This window comes from Vulpes lagopus, chromosome 3, assembly GCF_018345385.1.
Source record: "Vulpes lagopus strain Blue_001 chromosome 3, ASM1834538v1, whole genome shotgun sequence".
Classification (NCBI taxonomy): domain Eukaryota; kingdom Metazoa; phylum Chordata; class Mammalia; order Carnivora; family Canidae; genus Vulpes; species Vulpes lagopus.
Window position 1 is genome coordinate 89242668 of NC_054826.1, and position 23175 is coordinate 89265842.

The following is a 23175-nucleotide window of genomic DNA, read 5'->3' on the forward strand; positions in this document are numbered from 1 at the left end:
AACATTACTGTAAAATTATTGACTGTATATGCTGTACTTTTCATCCCTGTGACTTACTTTATAACTGAAAGTTTGTACCTCTTCCCTTCACCTGTTTTGCCCATCCCCTCACCCACCTCCCTGGCAATCACAAATTTGTTCTCTGTGAGAATTTTTGTTTTTGTTTGTTCATTTGTTTTGTTTTTTTAGATTCTACATATAATGAAATCATGTAGTATGTCTTTTTCTCACTGATTTCACTTAGCATGATACCCTCTAGGTCCATCCATGTTATCGCAAATGGCTAGATTTCATTCTTATGGCCAAGTCATACTCCAGTGTGTATATATACCCCATCTTTTCTTATCCATCCGTCCATCAGTGGGCACTTAAGTTGCTTCCATTTCTAGGCTATTGTAAATAATACTGCAGTAAACGGAGGTGCATATATCTTTTCAAATTAGTGTTTTCATTTGGGTATATACCTAAGCAGTGGAATGGAACTGTTGGATCATACAGTATTTATAGTTTTTTGAGGACCTCCATACTGTTTTCCACAGTGGCTACACCAATTTACGTTCCCACCAACAGTGCACAAGAGTTCCTTTTTCTCCACATTCTTGCCGGCACTTACTACTCCTTGTCTTTTTAAACTATCCATTCTGACTAGTGTCAGGTCATTGTGGTTTTAATTAGCATTTCCCTCTGTATAACTTTTGACTTCCCCAAAACTTAGCTGCTAATAACCTGCATTTACTGGAAGCCTTACTGATAACATAAAGTCAGTTAACAGAGATTTTGTATATTATATGTATTCTACACTGTATTCTTAGAATAAAGGAGGCTAGAGGAAAAAATGTTAAAGAGGAAGAGAAAATACATTTACAGTACTATGCTATATTTGTCAAAAACAATTTGTGTATAACCGGTGAAGTTCAAACCTGTGTTGTTCAAGGATCAGCTGTATTTCTGTGTGGGTATATTTTTAAGTCATTTACATAAATATGTAAATAGAATATTCCCGGAAGGATGAAAGAATATATTAATGCTGGCCCTCTCTGACAAGAAGTTGGTGGCTGGGGGACAAAATGAGAGATACTTTCTCTATATACTATTTAACTCTCTTAAAACATTTTTCATAGTGGCAAAATGCACATAACATAAAATTTACCAAATTAAGCATTTTAAGTAAACAATTCGGTACTGTAAGTTTATTCACATCGTTGTGTATCCAATCTCCAAAACTTTTCATGCCCATTAAACAATTCCTTAAAAAAAAAACAAAAAAAAAAAACAAAAAAAAAAAAACAATTCCTTATTTCCCCATCTCCTTTATTGCTGGCAATCACAATTCTACTTTGTGTTTCTATGAATTTGACTACTCTAGATACCTCATAAAAGTGGGGTCATACAATATTCGTATGTATCATGTATTTTTGTGACTGGTATATTTCACTTAGCAGACTGTTTCAAGGCTCATCCATAGTATTTTGTGATCCTTGGATTCTGTACCTTGTTCATTTATTACCTTTTTTTTTTTTTTTTAAGATTTTATTTATTTGAAAGAGAGGGTACACAGCAGGGAGGAGAAGCAGAGGGAAAAGCTGGTTCTCTGCTGAGCAGGGAGCCTGACCCAGGGCTTGATCCCAGGACCATGAGATCATGACCTGAGACAAAGGCAAATGCTTAACCGACGGAGCCACCCAGGCACCCTATCACCTATGTTTAAAAGAGCATTAAGATAAAAAGGTTGTGACCTTTTCATCTGGAGCTGACTATTCAGTAAAAAGTTGGTAGTGTGCATTATTCATGTCAACCAATGTTTAATGCCAGTTTTGGCAGCAACTTTATGCCAAAATGCCATTTGAAGCTTTACTACATGTTTCTCCTTTTTTTCATGTATAAATGCCAATCAGAATGGAGGGTCATTTCAGTCCCCAGCCTCTTGACTCATTATGCTCAGTAGTTTTTCCCCTGGGCTTATTGTCCAACTTTGGCCCTCCTCAGAGTCTACCTCTTTACCTCTTGGACAGTTTGGTTCTGAGCCAAGGCCATTGCTTCTTCTTTGTAGATTTCTCCTGTATCTCTGACCTGGGGAGGTGGGTGGGAGGAGAGATTTCATTCTCTAGCTATTCAGTGCTGCTTGAATCATTATGCTAGAGCTTTCTGCAGTAATATTGTTTCCTGTGAACTGAAACTCATTTTCTCATTGGGATTGTTGACTGGATGCGGGGACAGAAGAATAAGTTGAAATGACTCTGAAATTTGAGAGGACTTTGTACCATTAAATAGAGCAGAGAGGGATAGGCAGACTCTAGGTGGAAGGTGCATTACTGGTCTTTGAATATATTGGTTTGAGATACTGACCTATGAAATAGCTTAAGTGAGCTGGAAGTAGGGATTTAGTAAATAATTTCTCATTATAAATTTAGTGTATGCCTATGTATGTGTAGAAGATCAGAAAAGTATATAGAAGAAAAAAATCCATAAAACACAATCATTCTGAACATTTTAATTGAATTAACTTCTGGGGTTTTTTTTGTCTGTTTTGGTTACATGTTATGAAAATACATATATAAACTCACATTTTTAAAAATTTATTTTAAAGATTTTAGAGAGCAGAGTGGGGGGGGGCACAGGCAGGGGTGACGGGTGGGAGGAGGGACAAACACGCGCTGTGCTGAGCATGGAGCCAGATGTGGGGCTTGATTTCATGACCCTGAGATCACGACCTGAGCTGAAATCAAGAGTCAGTCACTTAACCAACTGAATGACCCAGGTGCCTCTGAGGTCTCACATTTTAAAATGGAGTGGAGATTTTACATTTTGTATTCTGCTTTTCTTTGTATTCTCTTCATGAATGAAAAAGTCTGAGGCCAGTTACATATGATACTTCTGTTGTGTTAAGAGTCAGCAGCAAAAGAGGTCATAAATGAAATTGTAGGGCTTGTTGAAAGCACACATGGTAAGATCCTGCACAGATGGAGAAGAAAATGTGGCAAGGACAGAACTTTGGAAACTTGCCTATATTTGAGGATTCAAGAATAAGAAATCTTAGAGAAGTAGGAGAATAAGAGTTTAGTGTCAAACTAAGAGTGGAGCAAATTCCAAGGGACAAGGGAGTAGTTAGAATTGTTAGATATTAAAAGAGAGAACACTAGGGGAATACTTTAGATAGGAAATTGTGAAATCACTGGTTGACTTACAAAATTTGTTGAGCAATGATGGAATAACAGGGACTGAATTTACCCTGCTACCTTAAACCACTAGAAAATTAGAAATGAAATAACAATTTAGAGACAGTGGGTAATAGGCAACACAGGAATGTGATCAATGAAAGAAGAGAAACGAATCTATTGAGCTTAGTGGTTACCCTAATTTCTTGTCTGTAGGTGGTTTTCAGGCTACAGAGCAGGGAACCCAAAATAGAGCCCAGTAGTTTCACTGAGTTAAGAAGACAGCCCAGGGCATGTTCCTGGAGTCCTGGGATCGAGTCCCACATCAGGCTCCCTGCATGGAGCCTGCTTCTCCTTCTGCCTATGTCTCTGCCTCTGTGTGTGTGTGTCTCATTAATAAATAAAATCTTAAAAAAAAAAGAATCAGAAAAATGGAAATAGATCCAGAGTTAATAGAATTAACAAATAAGTTAATTAAAGCAACTCTTTTAAATATGCTTTATATGTTCAGGCAGGTAGAGGAAATGGTTAATGTAATGAAGAGAGAAATGGAAAATATAAAAAAGACCTCAATATAATTTTCAGAGATAGAAATGAAGTGAAAAATATACTCAAGGGATTAGTAGATGAGGCACAGCAGATCAGTGAACTTGAGGATGTAACAATAGAAACTGTTCAAAATGTGAGAGAAAATGTGAGGAAAATGAATAGATCATCAATGTCTAAAACAGGGACAGTAGTCAGGAATAAGCAGTCTAACATGTCTATTGGAGCCCAGAAAAGAGGGAGAGAGGAGAACAAAAGACATTTTTAGGAATAATGACCAGAAAATTTCCAAATTTGATGAAAATTGCAAATCCACAGATTCAAGGAGCACAACAAATCCCAAGGAGAATATATATATATATATTTTTTTCATTCTCTGTTCTCTCATGAATAAATAAATAAAATCTTAAAAAAAAGAAAAAAAACAGGCAAAGAAAAGACACATAATGTTAAGTAACAACAGTGATGGAATCCTAAAAAATAATGTTTTAATTTATTTTTAATAAACCACTGAGCCACTCAGGCATCCCTGTCTCTGTCTTCTTAACTCAGTGAAACCACTGGGCTCTATTTTGGGTTCCCTGCTCTGCTCTGTAGCCTGAAAACCACCTACAGACAAGAAAGTGGGGTAACCACTAAGCTCAGTAGGTTCGTTTCTCTTTCATTGATCACAGTCCTGTGTTGCCTAGTACCCACTGTCTCTAAATTGTTATTTCAAACGTTATTTTTTTTAATTTTTTATTTATTTATGATAGTCACACAGAGAGAGAGAGAGAGAGAGAGGCAGAGATAGAGGCAGAGGGAGAAACAGGCTCCATGCACCGGGAGCCTGATGTGGGATTCGATCCCGGGTCTCCAGGATCGCGCCCTGGGCCAAAGGCAGGCGCCAAACCGCTGCGCCACCCAGGGATCCCTAAATTGTTATTTCATATTCTAATTTTCTAGTGGTTTAAGGTAGCAGGGTAAATTCAGTCCCTGTTATTCCATCATTGCTCAACAAATTTTGTAAGTCAACCAGTGATTTCACAATTTCCTATCTAAATCCAAAAGAAGGCAGAAAATGAGGGGAAAAGGAACAAAGGGGGGGACAAATAGCAAACAGTAAGACTTAAAACACAGGCATATCAGTCTGTCATTACACTAAGTGTAAATGGTCTTGAAAAATTCATTCTATAAAAAATAGTGAAAGGGAATAAAGGGGAAAGAAAAAATGAGTGGGAAATATCAGAAAGGGAGACAGAACATGAGAGACTCCTAACTCTGGGAAACGAACTAGGGGTGGTGGAAGGGGAGGTGGGCAGGGGGTGGGGGTGACTGGGTGAAGGGCACTGAGGGGGGCACTTGATGGGATGAGCACTGGGTGTTATTCTATATGTTGGCAAATTGAACACCAATAAAAAATAAGTTTATAAAAAAACAAAAACAAAAAAACAAAACTCATTCTGATTTTTTTAAATAAAGATTTATTTATTTATTCATGAGAGCTACAGGGAGAGAGGCAGAGATACAGAAAGATGGAGAAGCAAGCTTCTCACAGGGAGCCCGATGCAAGACTCAATCCCCCTGACCTGGGATCATGCCCTAAGCCTAAGACAGATGCTCAACCACTGAGCTACCCAGGCGTCCCTCATTCTGATCTTTAAAAATTCTTTGCAAAGTAAAAAAGAAAAAAATTACATCAAATAACATTTTAGTGCACTCTCTTCCAGTTGATTTTTATCTATAAATATGTATTGTGTACATGTATATATGACTATATGAATGTATACACATAAATATATGCTTTCTTTTTAAGAAAAAAATTGAGGCCATCCTATTTTTTTCATTTAACTTTGAGTCACAAGCATTTTGACATGAAATAAAATATTTGAAAAGAGGGGTACCTGGGTGGCTCAGTTAAGTGTCTGCCTTCTGCTCACATCATGCATGTTCCCAGAGTCCTGGGATCAAGCCCCAGGTTGGGCTCCCCGCTCAGCAGAGTCAGCTTCTCCCTTTATCCCACCCCCTGCTTGTGCTCTCTCTGTCTCTTTGTCAAATAAATGAATAATTTAAAAAATTCTGTTAATTTCTTTGCATTAAATCTAGCTAGAAAACAAAATGTGTACATTTATTTTACCTTCTTCTTTCCCTCCTTCCTTTTTTCCTCCTTTTTCTTTTTTCCTACCTTCCTCCTCTCTTCCCCTCCCTCCCTCCCTCCTTCCTTTCGTTCCTCCTTTCATTTCCTTTCCCCTTTCCTTTCCTTTTTCCTTTCCTTTACTTTCCTTTTTCCTTTCCTTTCCTTTTTCCTTTCCATTTACTTTCCTTTTTCCTTTCCATTTACTTTCCTTTTTTCCTTTCCTTTTTCCTTTCCTCTTTCCCCTCCTCTTTCCCCTTTCCTTTTCCTTTTCCCTTTCCTTCCCTTTTTCAGCAATATAGTACTGTCAGGCACCAAGGAGACAGTAGTGAACAAAATCAACATGGAAATCGACAGTAGTATACTGTATGCTCAATAAATTTGTTAAAAGAATAAATACTGTTTTTTTTTCTTTCTACAACTCTTATTATTGGTAAAGTTGATCTGTATAATATATTGTTTTAAGATTTATTTATTTTAAAGAGAGTGGAGGGGAAGGGAAGCTTGAGAGAGAGTCTTAAGCAGACTCTAGGCTGAGCATGGAGCCTTTTGCAGGGCTCGATCTCATGACCCTGAGATCATGGCCTGAACTGAAGCCAAGGGTCAGTTGCTTAAGTGACTATGCCACCCCAATCTGTATATTTCTTTCTTTTTTTAAGATTTTATTTATTCATTCACAGGAGACACAGATTGAGAGAGAGAGAGAGAGAGAGAGAGAGAGGCAGGCACAGGCAGAGGCAGAACCAGCCTCCATGCAGGAAGCCTGATGTGGGACTCAGTCCCAATCCTGGGACTCCAGGATCATGCCCTGGGTGGGCCTAAGGCAGGCGCTAAACTGCTGAGCCACTCAGGGATCCCCCCCAATCTGTATATTTCTAACATTTTTTTCTTTTATCTTACCTGTTTTGTCCTTTTTATTAGAATTGTGAGATAATGTATTCATTTATTGTTTTATGTCACTTTTTGGTAGTATTTCATCTGCTACTCACTGTTTTTTTAAAGATTATATTTATATTTATTCATGAAATAGAGGGAGACAGAAACAGAGGGAGAAGCAGGCTCCCTGTGGAGTAGGGAGCTCAATGTGAGACTTGATCCCAGGACCCTGGGATCATGACCTGAGCCAAAGGCAAACATTTAACTGACTGAGCCACTCCGGTGCCCAAGATTTATTTATTTTATAGAGAGAGTGTAAGTGAGGGGAGAGGCAGAAAGGAAGAGAGAGTATTTCAAGCAGACTCCCTGCTGTGTAATGGAGCTCCATCTCGCAACCCTGAGATCATGACCGCAACCCTGAGATCATGACCGGGGCTAAAATCAAGAGTCGGTCACTTAACAGACTGAGCCACCCAGGCACCCTTGCTACTCCATACTTTTATTGCTGTTTTAAATTTGGCAAGTTACGTTTTTCATCTCTGAAAATCTTTTCATCTCTATTAATCTTTCCTCATATGCAGAATTCTCTGAGATTCTTTTAAAACATTAAATGCTATCTGCATTTTATTATTTTCCCCTCAGTTTACACCAGCTACTTGAGACTATCAGACTTTTATATCTTGTTTTTTTATATTTTGCTCTAGGGTATTTAAACCTCAACTATTTAGTATATTTTGAAATACCTTTGGGCTGGGGAATAAAAGAAAATGTTTATTTGTTTATTAGTATTGTCATTTGCTCCTTTACTTCACTTGGACACAATTAAAATGTGGTATCACAAGGTTTTTAGTAGTACAAAGTTGGGCCTCAAGTTTTTATTTACAAAGTTTGTTATGTGGGAGTATTCTAGACAGCATCTACTTCTTGAACTATTTTTTGAGACCCCAGAAGGTCACTGGACCAAAGATAAACAAGTAATCAAAGAAAGTTTGAATACAAAATACCTATTTTTGAGAGGACTATAAATTGGGAATGTGAAAGAATTTGTCGCCTTTTCTTAATTACTTATACTTTGGAATTTTGACCTGGGAACTCAAAGATAATTGAGAGTTCCTATTCTCTTGAAATCCACTTTAATGCCAGACACAGATGATATAAGCAAAATAAGAAAAAAACAGTGGTGGGTGTGTGTGGGTGTACCAGAAGGCGAAGGATATCCAAAATTTGTAATTTACATTTTCTACTGAAAGAGGCCAGCAGAGGTTTTTGCAGAATGAAGGAGATTTGAGATTACATTTTGGAGTGATAGCATTTAACCTGGGATGAATTTAAAAATTACAAAGCAGTGAATAAGGTTTTCTTCTAGTTGTAAGAGTCCTCATTTAGGGATGCAAAACAAAACTTAATGTTTTGTTCAAGATAGGGGATTTGTAGGAGAATGGGACTGAACAACAAAGTGCTTGACAGTCAACCTCAGTTTTGTGCATAGAGCTGCTAGAATTCTATTTCACATTAATGCACAATTAACCATTAAAACCTTAAGTTAAGGGATCCCTGGGTGGCGCAGCGGTTTGGCGCCTGCCTTTGGCCCAGGGCGCGATCCTGGAGACCCGGGATTGAATCCCACATCAGGCTCCCGGTGCATGGAGCCTGCTTCTCCCTCTGCCTGTGTCTCTGCCTCTCTCTCTCTCTCTCTCTCTCTGTATGACTATCATAAATAAATAAAAATTAAAAAAAAAAAAAACCTTAAGTTAAAATGGAGGTTTAACAGTTTTTTCCTTATATTTGAAAACTATGGTAGCAGTAATTCTTATGGCCTTAGGCATCTTCTTAGCACTGATAATTGTCTTAAAAGAGTGGCTTAAGTTTGCTTTCACAATCCAGAATGACCCTCGATACACCTCCCAGTGTCCAATCTCGATTACTGACAATATATGCTACTGTGAATATTACCATTATTTTAAAATCATGGGGGAAGGTCTAACATTTTCATTGATATTAGCTAGTGTAATGATCTACAGATTTCTGAGCCAGGTGCTTAATTATTTTGAAGTTCAAATTTACTTGAACTTCAGGGAGTCTGAGATTACAATCAGAACAGTTTGATGTTTCCAAAGACAATCTTGTTCAGTTTGTTAATCTCGGCTGGATAGGTTTTGCTTTTAAGAGAATCTTCATTGGTTTCCCTTTTCCATCAGAGACAGTAGTTTCGATGGCTAAAATTAAAGACAAAAATATGTTCCAGGCCAGGTTCTCTTTACTTACTGTGAAAACAAGCAGTGTGCCAGACCTGTGAACTCTGATAAATGGAGGCCACAACTACTCTGTATATGATTACCAGCAACTGGTTAAGACATTTTTCTACATTCTTAAAGTTTCCAAATACTTAAAAATTTAAATTTAACTTTAAATGTTTACAGAATCTCAATTAGTATAGATTTATTCAGGATTTATGTGGGTTTATTCTTACCAGAAACTCAAGATAACAAGTAGCTACTTTAGGCTAGCCCAGTGTTTTTCTTTCACTGTAGTAAAAGATAAGTTTTTGAAATTTCCAATCCATTATGGACTGTTATGTTTGCAAAATGAACTATTAAACAAGTGAAAACATAATAAATACAACTCAAGTATCTTATTCAAATGACAAAATTACATTTTAATAGAATCAATGAAATATGAAGAATTATAAAAACTATGCATGTATGGTCAATTACTATGGTAAATTTCTATATTACACTCTTAACTTTATGTTGTTTGGTAATCGTATCTAAAGTTATGAAATAGTGGGGCACCTGGCTCCCTCAGTCAGTGGAACATGTGACTCTTGATCCTAGGGTTGTGAGTTCAGGCCCCACGTTGAGTGTAAAGATTACTTTAAAAAAATAAAGTTATGAAATAGTAATTGGGTATTTTAAAGACGTAACATATACCTTGAACAAACACTATCTTATCAGTATTTTAAGTTTTAATGTGACATGAGCGTACGTCTTGCTTATTAATTTATCTAGGTTGGGTTGAAGATAGCGTTATTTTCAGATGATGGCATTATAGTTAAACTGTTGTTAATGCTTTGATTTAATAATACTCTAGAGAAAATGTTGAGTTATATTGGTAGGATTAGAAGAGATCTTAAAAGCAGTTTCATCAAACTCAGGCTATTCATTAGAATTTAACCAAAAACAAGTGATGCTATAGTCCCCAGTGTATCCTTTATCTTTCAACAGTAGCCAGTTCCAACAGTTTAAGCTGTAAGTGGTTAAATTATCTTTAAATGAAAGAAATGGATTTGGTTCTATTACATTTCCTATCTGTGGATCTCATTTCAGGGTGTTCTGTTACATTTATCAGTTGTATGGTGATAAGCTGAAGAAACACTTCTTCCAAGTGAACTTTTGTTTTTCACTTTACTCTTACTGCTACTGAAAAACATGTTGCATCTCTTCCTTGTTAAGAAGCCTTAAGAACATTCAAAGTTCTGAAGATATTACACAACTTGGTTATCCAGTTCACATCTTTAAGAAATTGGAACCAAACTTTTTATCTCACAGAAACACTAAGAGTTTGTAATTTCAACTTGCCTTCAGTAGCCATTGTTTTAACATTGACATTGTTTTAACATTAATCCATTAGTAATCATTTATAAGATGTATTTATATTTTACATAATAAAAAGAATAATCATAATAATAAGAATAATGTTAATGCTTTAACATTTATATTTTCACGATTTTTGAGTTCAGCTGACTTTTTATATAACTAGATTTTGTTTACAAAAGAAACAATGTGTTAATTTACTTTCGTATGCTCCTTCATGTGGGAAATTACTCCAGAATGTTTTCTTGTCATATCAGTTGTGTCATCAGAACATTGTTCTCTGCAAAACTCCAGGCCACTCTTGTTGACGGTGTAATTCTTAGTTTTATCCAGTTCAAAGCTGATTGACTGTGTTTGCTAGCTATAAAACTGCAAACAAGAATTCTTCCTTCATTTCACCATCATATTCAAATAACATATTAGTAATACCTATGGACTTGTCCAGGTGCAATGAAAAATACTTTGCAAATATGGTTTTGTAAATTGATTCTTCCAGATCATGAGTTTCTAAATGTGGTCTGCTGTGTTACCTTTGGAAAGTATTTACCCAATATTTCTAAGCAAGTATTTTTGATGTAGTTATTATCTTGTTTCTTAACAATTGTATTTACCATTTTAGTTTTAGCAGTACAAAATGCTAGGAGAGGAAGCCTGTAAAACATTTATGGATGAGATACTGTTTCTGTTAGCCTTTTAGATTCAGTATTCTTTCTTTCAAATAATTCTTTTGGTTTTAAACTTATTTTTGTGTACATTTTGTATGTAAATACTCCTGAAATTTAGATGGTTTTGTTGGTCCATTAACCAGTATATCTCTGCAGTTAATATACTGTGATGTTAGCAGTTCACCATCAATTATGGCTACAAAAATGAACTCACTGTAAAAGGGATCATACTCCTGAGTGAAAGTAGGCCTCTGTTAGTCTTCAGAATCAATCATATCCTTCATCCTCATTTGGTTTACTGCTACTGGTGCATTCAGAAAGGGCATGTCTTCACTAAAAAGATGCTGAAAAATCCACCAAAGCTGGTTTGTCCACATATAAATTAGGTTAAAATAATATAAATTTCACTTCCCTAATTTAGTGAATTATGTTAAATTCTAAAATAAAAAGCAAGTTTGAGTTGAAAATGTTCATAAACTTAACTAGTTATAAAAATGAATAAGCCTGCACATCTCAGATTCTTATACACCTTTAGGTAGCTGGCAAGATGACCTTAAAATATCATATGTAACTTGATTCTGTGCCATATGCAACTCATGTGAGTTTGACAGCACTTGTATCTGTCTATACTCTGTTCAAAAAGACTTCCATGTCATGGCAGTGTCACACTTTTGTGAAAGTTTCTAAGTGCTTACTTTCAGTTTCTGAACTGCTCTCAACATGGATCCATAAGAGAGTTCATAGACCATCACTGGTTTGTGATCCATACTTTGAATGTCAGATAATTGTATCACCCTCAATAAAGCTATAGGCTTTATCTGTACTAGTACTTAAGTCTAGAAATAACCAGTTTCACTGCATCTTTTAAAAGGATTTGATACCTCTTATATGACACAGCAGAGCACATCACACACTTTTGAGTTATATATACATAATAAGATAATACTAAGGTAAAAAATGCCTCGTTAGAAACCGGAAATACCATAACTGTTATTTAATCATCATTACATTTTACTTTTCAAATATTTGACAATGCATTCATGAAACAGTGTGCAAGCATTTACAGTTTTAACTGAAATTTCAGAGTATTTAAAGTCTTCTTAAATGTTTATGAAGTGTGAATATCCTAATGTAATTTATTAGTGATGATAGAGCTGTAGAGCATTGTTTCTTCTTCAGGCAGCCATCAAGAACCATATACCATGTGGTGTAACTTGTGACCCTCCAAGATCACAGTGCTTACACCTGATACTTTCCACTGCACAAGTATCTGAACTGGGTTCACTGGGTACTTGATTTGTGTAATGGATCAATGAGAATAACCCAACTTTATTATGAAAATTTTCAGATATACAGAAAAGTTTAAAGAATTTTATAGAGTGGCTATACATCTACTACCTATATTCTACCATTAACTTTTGCTATACAGATATCCACCTCTATCCAACCATCATTGAAAAAAAACCCTAAATACATGAGCATGCATATCATAAACGAGAGTTCATTATGTATTTACAGTTTGTCTTCGTAAGAGCTAAAATACTCATAAACTGCAACACACCGAGACTATATGTTCTCTGAGTTTTGACATAAATGCATACACCTTTGTAAGCCAAAACTGTGAAGATACAGGGCAGTGGTACTCAATGAGGGGCAATTTTGCCTCCCAGGGAACATTTGACCCTGTGAAGATATTTTTGGTTGTCCTAACTGTGTTTGGTAAGGGTAGGTTAGTACTGACATCTAGTGGGTAGAGTCTGGTCACAATTCTTTGTCAGTAGTACCGCTTTGGAGAAATCCTAACGTAGAACACTACTATAACCCCAGGAAGTTTCATGTTGCCTCTTGCCAGTCAATTCCCCACCCCTCATCCCCCAACCTTCCAGAGGTATCCATTGCTGTGATTCATGATAGCCTTGCCTAAAAAAGGAAACGTTGTATATAACTCTTCTGGGAAGGCAAAAATTTTCCCATTGTAAAAGAAATCTCTTGTAGGGTTACACATAAAGGACACAGATATATAGACAATGCTTTCAGCAACATTTCTATAGCAAATAAAGGAGTTCATATGATTGTTTCTTTTAGAAACTGCCAAGATGTAATGCCAACATGAAACTCAGTGCAAGCAGTTCTACATAGGAGAGATGATATTGTCCAAAGGCATAGATTTCTGATGGTCCAGGTTGATTTCCAGTTAATACTCATCAAAATGAATGATTGGGATGATCTTCAGACATTCAAATCCTGGTACCCCCCCCCCCCCCCCCCCCCAGGATTTGATAAGATATGTACAACATCCATTTCAAAGCATAGAGAGAGTGTAGGTAACATGGTGCCAGCTAGGAAATCTACTAACTTTGGAGAACAAATAAGAGGAAACTGAGGAAGCTTGCCTTCCCTTAATGTTGGCTATGCATTTTTTGCCTTGGAGGTGTTAATTGAGAAGATTCTTCTTTAAAAACCAAAACAAAGAGTTGTGATTTCACTCCAGCTGAAGCTCCAAGTCCCCAAAGTTCAACACTTTTTCGTCCTTAACAGCTCAGATGGCTAATAGTCATGTTTATTATTGATTGATGAATTGATGCATTTGTCGAAGGTTACTTGATGACGTCATTCAATCTCATGATTTTTTTTTAATCTCATGATTTTAAATACCACCCATATGCTGACAACTCTCAAATTTTTATCTATAGCCAAAAACTCATAATCCAATTGCCTACCTGAAATCTCCACTTGGATGCATAAAGGGCAGTGTAAAACTTGTGTCCCAAACTGAATTCTGTCTCCCCAAAGCTTTCTCTCTCCCAGCTCAGAAAAATAACTTTTGTTTTCATCTGCTCAAGTTGAAACCTTGGTATCCTCTTAGACAACTTTCCTTCTCTCTCACACTGCACATTCAGTTTGTGAGCCAAGTGCTACATGGCTCTACCCTCAAAATTTAGGCTGGTTCTTTTTTTTTTTTTTTTTTAAGATTTTTATTTATTTATTCACAAGAGACACAGAGAGAGGCAGAGACTCAGGCAGAGGGAGAAGCAGGCAACATGCAGGGAGCCTGACGGGGGACTTGATCTCAGGTCTCCAATATCACACCCTAGGTGGAAGGCGGCGCTAAACCACTGAGCCACTGGGGCTGCCCTACTGCTGGTTCTAAAACATTTCTTAACCACCTCCACTTCTCTCATCTGGTCCAAGCCAACATAATCTTTTTTGGGGATTACTGCAGTAGCCTCATAACTAGATTCCCAATTTCTGCCTTTCCCCCTCATAGACATACAGCCAGAGTGATCCTTTTAAAATATAAACTGGCCCCACCCACAAGTTAGCTCCCTGTTTCATTCAGGGTAAAAGTCAAATTCCTAATAATGGCCTAAACACCCGCATGATCAGCTGACAACCTTGTCCTGAGTTTTTTTTACTTTCTCCCTCTTGCTCTTCCCTTCCTTGATATGCTTACTTTGTTGTGTCCATGCTTTCTGACTCTTTTTTTCAAACCTGCCAGGTGGGCATAGTTTGCTTTTTTACCTCAGTAAAGCCTTCCCTGACTACCGACTTTAAATTTTAAATGTAGTTTAAATTGCAGTTTTTCAGTCCTATACTCACTTTCCCTGCTTTGTTTGTCTCCATCTGATATATATTTTACTTGCTTGATTGCCTCTCCTTCCATGAGAATGTAAAGTCCATGAGAGCATAAAATCTTGTCTGATTGCTTATTGTATTCTGAGCACCTAAAACAGTACCAAGCACAGGGTGGGCACTCAGTATTTGTTGGATAAATGATTGAGTCCCTGCCCTACTACATTCTGTACACTGTGCTGGACTGGATAGCCACAATGAGTGATTCCTCTCCTCACGGAGCATAGACTCATACGGAAGACAGTAATAACAGATACATGTACAGAATCAGAGAAAAGCTCTCAAGGAAGTAGCTTAGTTTGTATGAGTAAAAAATGTAGGAAGCTGACAGGAGGGGTAAGAGGCTCTTCCCTGGTCAAGGATCAAAAGCTAGGATCTGAAAAATGAATGTTAAGTAGCTTCTATAAGTGGTATGCCTTTTCTCATTCTTGAAATTGTTTTTCTCTTTTTTAAATTAAAGATGGGTCTTTCTAGGAATTGATTCCTTTTATTAATGTTTGATTTGTGCCGTTATACTTGTTTCTATTTAATTGACTATTTGTATTTATTTCTTTTACTTTGGGGAGGTTTAATTTGCTATTACTTTTCTAACTTGTTGAGATTGATACTTAGATCACTGATGCATGTATGTGTTTATGGTTATAAATTCCCTCTACACAGCGTTAGCTAAATCCCACAAGTTTTGATAGTAGTGTTATTAGCAGATATTTTAATAGGCCTTTCACATGGTTAATTTAATCACTGATATATCTGGATTTAAAAATAACATTTCACAATTTATTTTTCCTACTAGTTCTGCATTCATTTTACTTCATTTTACTTTCTCAAACAATTGTGGTTTTGGGTTTTGGGAGGTTTTTTGGCTAGTGTATGTAACAAAACCTCCATTAAAAACCCAGAGGGACTGGACTGGGTTCAGTGAGTTGTTGGGGCTTGCAACTGGCCTCTGAAGTTGGGAGTGGAGGCAATCTTATAGGACTGAGCCCTTAACCTGTAGAATCTGATGCTATCTCCAGGTAGATAGTGATGGAATTGAGTTGAATTCTCAGCTTGCTGGTATCAAAGAATTGCTTGGTTTTGTGGGGGATGGGAAGCCCCCTACCCCACGTTGGAATTGGGAATGCCAATATCAAAAAATACCTGCCCATTCTTTTAAGTCATGGTCCATTACTAGCTTAATTGCCAAATCTAGGAGGTACTTTTTACTTTGTATTTTATTAATATTTTCCTTGGGATTTGATATTGAATACTATTTTCTTCCCTAAATCCTCTCTTACTCACTTCTCTTCTACTCTCTCCTGATTATACTGCTCTAGCCATTTTCATTCATCCCCATGGATTCCTTCTCTATCATCTTTTTTCTAAAAATTCTCCCTGAACCTTCTTATTCATGGCTGTCATTTTTAGAACCATACTGCTAAATACACATTTTAGACCCATTTATAAATTTTTAGATTTTTTACTTTGGGCTGCTTACTGAACATGACTATCGGGATTTCTGGGTGGCTTAGTGGTTGAGCGTCTGCCTTCAGCTCGGGGTGTGATCCCGGGGTCCTGGGACCAGAGTCCCACATCAGACTCCCTGCCTGTTTCTCCCTCTGCCTGTGTCTCTGCCCCTCTCTCTGTGTCTCTCATGAATAAATAAATAAAATCTTTAAAAAAAAATAAAAAGAACATTGACTGTGTGGCTCAGAGATCTGTGTAAACTCAGCATGTCAAAAGCAACTCAGTCACCCACTATTCTTCCTTCTGTGGTGTCTCATGCACGGCCTCACCATCTACCCAGTCATCGTCCTCTCATGATTCAGTTTTCAGATCTGTTGATTCTTCTTCCTGAATTTCTTTTGAGTCCATCTTTTGTGCTCTTAGTCCTAGTTCAGACCTTTATATTTCACCTAAACTTTTGAGTAGTCAGTCTCCTAACTGGCCTTACTCTTTCACTTCTGACCCCCTCGAGCAATCTCTACTGTGTATCAATGCAACAGGAACTTACTTGGTAACCCTCTTAGGCAGAAATAAGCTCTCTCCACTGAGATACGTGAGTCTTTACAATGTTTATTACTTAGTGTTTCTGAATATGACTTTTCCCTGTTCTTTAAAGACTAAGCTTCTTAGGGGGGTAGACACTGTGATTCATGTATTCTTCAAAACTCCTACCTACTGCTTCAGACACCGCCTGCTTGGCACATAGGTATTTGATAAAATTTGAGAAAGTGAATTTTAGATTTCCAGGTAAACGTGATGGCAAATAATAAACACCCAATAATAGAAAATACGTTCTGCATTTTGAATTTAATTAATTTAAACTTACATATAGTGAAATTCACTATTTGGTTTACAGATTGTTGAGTTTCAACAGATGTGTATAGCCAGGTAGCCACCAGTCCTATTAGCATCAGAAGAGTTCCCCTTTGTGCTCAGCCCTCCTCCATCACTAATCTCTGGCAGACATTTATCTATTCTCTATCTTTATACTTTTGCCTTTTCCAGAATATCATTTAAATTAATTTTACAATATCCAGTCTTTTTGAGTCTGGCTTTATTAACTTATAATATATTTGCAATTTCATCCATGTTGTTGCATATATCAGTAGTCTCTTCACTTTACTATAGAGTGATATTCCATGGTATGTACCAATTTGTTCATCCAATTACCTGTTGAAGGACAATTGAGTTGTTTCCAACTTCTGGCAATTATAAATAAAGTTACCATAAACATTTGCAAACAGATTTTTGAGTGAGCTCAAGTGTTCGTTTCTCATGGGTAAGCAGGTGGGATTGCTGGGTCATATAACCCATGTATGTTTAACTTCCTAAGAAACTGATTATTTGTTTTCCAAAATAGCTGTACAAGTTTGCATGACCATCAACAATGTATGAGTTCTGGTTGCTTTGCATCCTCACCAGCATTTAGATGTGTATGTTTGGTTTTGTTGTTTAATTGCTATTCTGGTAGATATGTAGTTGTATGTCATTGGATTTTTTAATTTGCATTTCTCTAATGACTGAGCATCTTTCCATATACTTATGTACCATTTCTATATATCTGATGATATGTTTATTTAAATAATTTACTTTCTCCTTTTAAATTGCATTGTTTGTTTTCTTATGCTTGGGTTTTTAGTGATTTTTTATATTCTAGATAAAAGTTCTTTACCTGATACATAATTTTCAAATATTTTCTCCCAATCTGTAGCTTAGCTTTCTATTTTCTTAACAATATCTTAATGGAGCAAATATTTTAAGTTTTGAAGTCCACTTTACTAGTCTTCTCTATTGTGAATTGTATTTGAAGTATGAGGTATTGGTCAAGTTCATTTGTTCTTTCTTTCTTTCTTTTTGCATACCCATGTTTAATTATTCCAACACCATTTGTTGAAGACGTTTTTCTTCATTAAGTAGTTTTGTATTTTTGTTAAAAACATCTCTTGTTTCTGAGCTCTGTCTTCTCTGTTGGTCTGTGGTCTGTCCTTTTGCCAATACTGTCTTGAGTATTGAGTACTATAGAATATCTTTTTTTTTCCTATTTAATTATTTTTAAGATTTATTTATTTATTTGAGAGAACAAGGAGAAAGGGTGGAGGGAGAGGGAGAGAGAAACGCAAGCAGACTCCATGCTGAGCAGGGAGCCTGATGCAGGGTTCCATCTCATGACCCTGAGATCATGACCGGGGCTGAAACCAAGAATCAGACACTTTACCCATTGCAGAATCCAGATGCCCCATAGAATATCTTGAAGTTAGTATGTATGTACCAACTATATTCTTTTTCAAAAATACTTTGGCGGGCAGCCCGGGTGGCTCAGCAGTTTAACACCGCCTTCAGTCCAGGGCTTGATCCTGGAGACCCGGGATCAAGTCCCACGTTGGACTCCCTGCATGGAGCCTGCTTCTCCCTCTGCCTGTGTCTCTGCCTCTCTCTCTCTCTCTCTCTCTCTGGTGAATAAATAAATAAAATATTTTTTAAAAAATACTTTGGCTTTTCTAGTTCTTTTCTGTATAAATTTTTGTCACTAGCTATAAAAAAATCTCACTGGTATTTGGATTAAAATTGCATTGAATGAATCTACAGATCAGTCTGAGGAGAATTAATATCTTATACATATTGAATCTTCCAGTCTTTATAATTTTTTTAAAAATTTTATTTATTTATGATAGTCACACACACAGAGAGAGAGAGAGAGAGAGGCAGAGACATAGGCAGAGGGAGAAGCAGGCTCCATGCACCGGGAGCCCAACGTGGGATTCGATCCCAGGTCTCCAGGATTGCGCTCTGGGCCAAAGGCAGGCGCTAAACCGCTGCGCCACCCAGGGATCCCGAATCTTCCAGTCTTTAAACACAGTATCTTTCTCCATCCATGTAGATCTTTGATTGATTTTATCAATGTCACATAATTTTCAGCATACAGATACTACACTATTTTGTTAGATTTCTATCTATGTATTTTCTTTATTTGTATGTGTTTACATTATTATAAGTGATGGCTCTAAAATTTTTATTTCCAATAATTCATTGCTAGTGTCTGGAAATAACAGGTGATTTTTGTATATTGATCTTGTGTTGTATGACCTTATAAACTCGCTAACCATTAATTCTAGGAGCTTTTTTTGTAGATCTCTTGTATGGAAATAAATGAAGACCACCTACAGGAGAATAAGGGCATTGGCCACCATTACTTGCATTTGGCACAGACTCAAAAGGGCATCTAAAAGGAGAATATGAAAGCTTTTTAATGAAAAAAGGGAAAGCTTCAGGTTGTTCTAATTGGAAGTTGTTGGTATGGGGAAGCTGGAAGCTGGCCTGACCAGAAGTGGGACATCTAGAGTGTATTTGGCTTTCTCTGGTTGGTCCTAAATTGGAAGTGGGGGCAAAAATTGGGGAGGCTGGCAGTTATTGATCAAGTCCTGGCTACAGGAACCAGTTGATCACTACAGAAGTTGTGGTTTGGCTTCCTGGACTAGTTGTTATAGAGGTTTGTAGGTCAGAGTTCTGCTTGTGTATATGTTCTGGCTCTTGTCTCTTTGTGTATTTATCCTCTTAGGATTCTTTGTAGACAATCATGTGGCCTGCATATAGCATTTTATGTCTTCCTTTCTAATCTGCATGACTTGGTTTATTTTCTTCCCTTAATGTACTTGCTAGGATTTCTGTACAATGTTTAATAGAAGTGGTGAGAGCAGACATCTTTGTTTTTGTTCCCAATCTTAGAGAGAAAGAACTTAGTCTTTCCCTATTGAATGTGATGTTGGCTGTAGGTTTTTGTCTGTTTGTTTGTTTTTTGTTTTGTTTTGTTTTGTTTTTTGGGGGGTAGATAACCTTTATCAGATCTAAGAAAACCCTTCTCTTCCTAGTATGCTGAGCATTTTCAAAATCATGAATGGATGGTGTATTTCACAAATGCATTATCTGCATCTATTGAGATCATTGTGTAGTTTTCTTCTTTAGTTTATTAATATAATGAATCACATTGATAGAGTTTTGAATGTTGAACCAGCCTTGCATTTTCAGAATTAACCCCATTTGGTCATGATACATTATCCTTTCTGTATATTGCTGGATATGATTTAGAATATTTTGTTGAGGATTTTTGTGTCTTCTCATGAGTGATTCTGGTCTGTAGTGGGTTTTTTGTTGTTTCTTTTTGGTTTTGTTTGTCTTGTAATTGTTTTTGTCTGGTTTTGATGTCATGGTAATGTTTGCCTTACAAATTAATTGAGTTAAGAAGTGTTCTATTTTCTTCTGTTTTCTGGAAGCAGTTACGTAGAATTGGTACTTCTATACTTGGTAGAATTTGTCAGTGAAACCATCTAGACCTGGAGTTTTTGTTTTGGAAAAAGATTTTAAACTATTAGGGCCATTCAGATTCTGTTTTGTTTCTTTTTTTAAGATTTTTATTTTATTTATTCATGAGAGACAGAGAGAGAGAGAGAGAGAGAGAGAGAGAGAGGCAGAGACACAGGCAGAGGGAGAAGCAGGCTCCATGCAGGGAGCCCGACATGGGACTCGATCCTGGGTCTCCAGGATCACACTCTGGGCTGAAGGCAGGGCTAAACTGCTGAGCCACCCAGGCTGCCCAGATTCTGTTTCTTCTTGAGTGACTTTTAGTATTTGTGATTTTCAAAGTATTGATCTATTTGTAAATTGTCAAATTTATGGGAATTGTTTGTAGCACTTCCTTATCCTTTTAATGTCTATACCTGTCTGTAACGATATCCTCTCCTCTATCTGATATTGGTACTTGGTGTCTTCTCTCTCTGTGTCTGTCTCTCTCTTTTTCCCTTTGCCAGCTGTAGGTCATGGTTTATCAGGGTTATTTGATCAGGGAATCAGCTTTTGATTTTATTTACTTTTCCTGTTTTTTTTTGTTTTCAATTTCATTGATTTTTGCTCTAATCTTAGTTTTGCTATACTTCTTTGAATCACTTCTATGCATTTGCAGTGCAGGGATGAATCTGGGACTTGTATAGATTCCTCCTCAGAATTAGGGATCCCTTTATTGGCTTTCTCCTTGCTGGGATTTTCTTACTAATCTTTTGTTTCCAGTGGCCCCTTTCCCAGTTCCTCTTGGTAAGAAGACAGGTTTCTCACAGAGAGTTTTAACCCTCCTTACTGTCAGATAGTTCCACATGACTGAATTCACCCTCAGGGTAAAGCCATGAGGGAAAAGAGAGGAATTATAGGATTCCTCCCACATGCTTGAGACCACAGGGGCCCTTTTCTTATTTCTTAAAGGCAGAGAGAGGATTTTTCACATAGATTGAGGTATCTGGGCCACCATGCTTGAGGTGCAGACCTTTAGACAAGGCTAGGAGAGAAAAATTAAATGAAAACAAACTGTGGTAATTCCCACGTTCTCCAGCTCACATGGATCCCTTTTAGTCATCCTCTGGCCAGAAAGTGGGGCTTTTTTATTATCTCTTCCCCCTGGGAAATTCCACAACTTAGCCCACCCTGGTTCAAAAACAGAAGGTAAAGGAGGAAGGACCTCTCAGAAAACTCCGTTGCACTGGTTTTTATTCAAATTTTGGCCTTTTCTCCCTATCTACCTGCTATTTTTACTTTTTAGGGTCCTTGGGTGGTTGCTTTCTGTATTCTGTTCAATTTTTAGTTATAACCAGTGAGGAAGGAAAGGATAGGTGCTAGAGTGCCCATATTCTGTTCTATCCAAAGCTAGAACTGGCATACATATTTTTAATTTTGGCCTTGGTCTTACAAATTAACTGACAGTAAAGGATCCTCAGACATTTGGGGAAAATGTCCAATTTGAGAAACAGATGCAAACACACACCAAGGAACTCAGAGGAAACAAATGAAGCTGCAAGAAGTAAACCTAAAATAAGCACCGATGGCTGTATCTCCTTCGATCTAAGAAAAGAGTTAAGGTAACAAATGAAACAAAAACAAAAACAAATGAAGCTGCAAGAAGTAAACCTAAAAAAAACATAAACATCGATGGCTGTATCTCCTTCAATCTAAGAAAAGAGTTAAGGTAAGAGGAACAATCATAGGATAGGAGAGAATGCTTAAAAATTAAATATAGCAGTAAGTAGCAGTAAGTTTAATAAATGAATTTAATAGAAGACTTGGAAGCGTACATTGTGTTAATCTCCAAGAAAATGGAACAAAAGGAAAAAGATATGGAAAATAAAAGAGTAAAAAAAAAAGGTTCAATTTAAGACGTTCAACATTTGGCTACGTTGTAATACATGAAAAATGTCTAGTTTTGAAAAACATGAATTTCTACATTGAAAGGACCCACCACGGACCCTTCACAATGAATAACTTAAGACTTACACCAAGGCGCATCCTTTGTGAAATTTTAGATCAATAGGATTAAAAAGAATGGCTAAAATTAACAGCTCAGGAAATAATAGATGTTGGCAAAGATGTGGAAAAAGGGAACCCTCTTAACTTTTGGTAGGAATGCAAACTGGTGCAGCCATTCTGGAAAAACAGTATGAAGGTTCCTCAGAAAGTTAAAATAGAACAACCCTGTGACCCAGAAATTGCACTACTGGGTATTAATCCTAAGGATACAAAAACAGTGATTTGAAGGGGTACATGCACCCCTATGTTTATAGCAGCAATGTCCACAAGAGCCAAACTATGGAAAGAGCCAAGATGTCCACAGATGGAAGGATAAAGAAGATGCAGTACACGTACGTACACACACACACACACACACACACACACACACACACACAATGGAATATTATGCAGCCATCAAAAGAATAAACTCTTGCCATTTGCAATGATATGGATGGAACTCAAAGGTATTATGCTAAGTGAAATAAGAGAAAGACAAAATACTATTTGATTTCACTCATGTGGAATTTAAGAAACCAAACTGATGAACATAAGGGAAGGAAAGAATAAAATAAAATATAAACAGAGGAAGCAAAACTACAAGAAACTCTTAACTATAGGGAACAAACTATAGGTTGCTGGAGGGCAGGTAGAGGGGTGGAGTAACTGGGCGATGGGCATTAAGGAGAGCACGATCTAGTGAGCACTGGGTGCTGTATGCAACTGAATTGCATACAATTTATTGCATATGTGGAGTTTTATAAGAAGTTTTTCCTCCTTTACCTTCT

At 36.9% G+C, this 23175-nt stretch overlaps 1 protein-coding gene and 1 pseudogene across 1 annotated transcript in view; one reads left to right on the plus strand and one right to left on the minus strand.

The window, feature by feature from the left end:
• Nucleotides 1–11697, minus strand: part of LOC121486361 — a 23197-nt pseudogene extending 11500 nt beyond the window's left edge.
• VKORC1L1 (vitamin K epoxide reductase complex subunit 1 like 1) overlaps nucleotides 1–23175 on the plus strand; it is a 70999-nt gene that overhangs the window by 21896 nt on the left and 25928 nt on the right. The gene's annotated exons all lie outside the window — the stretch shown is intronic.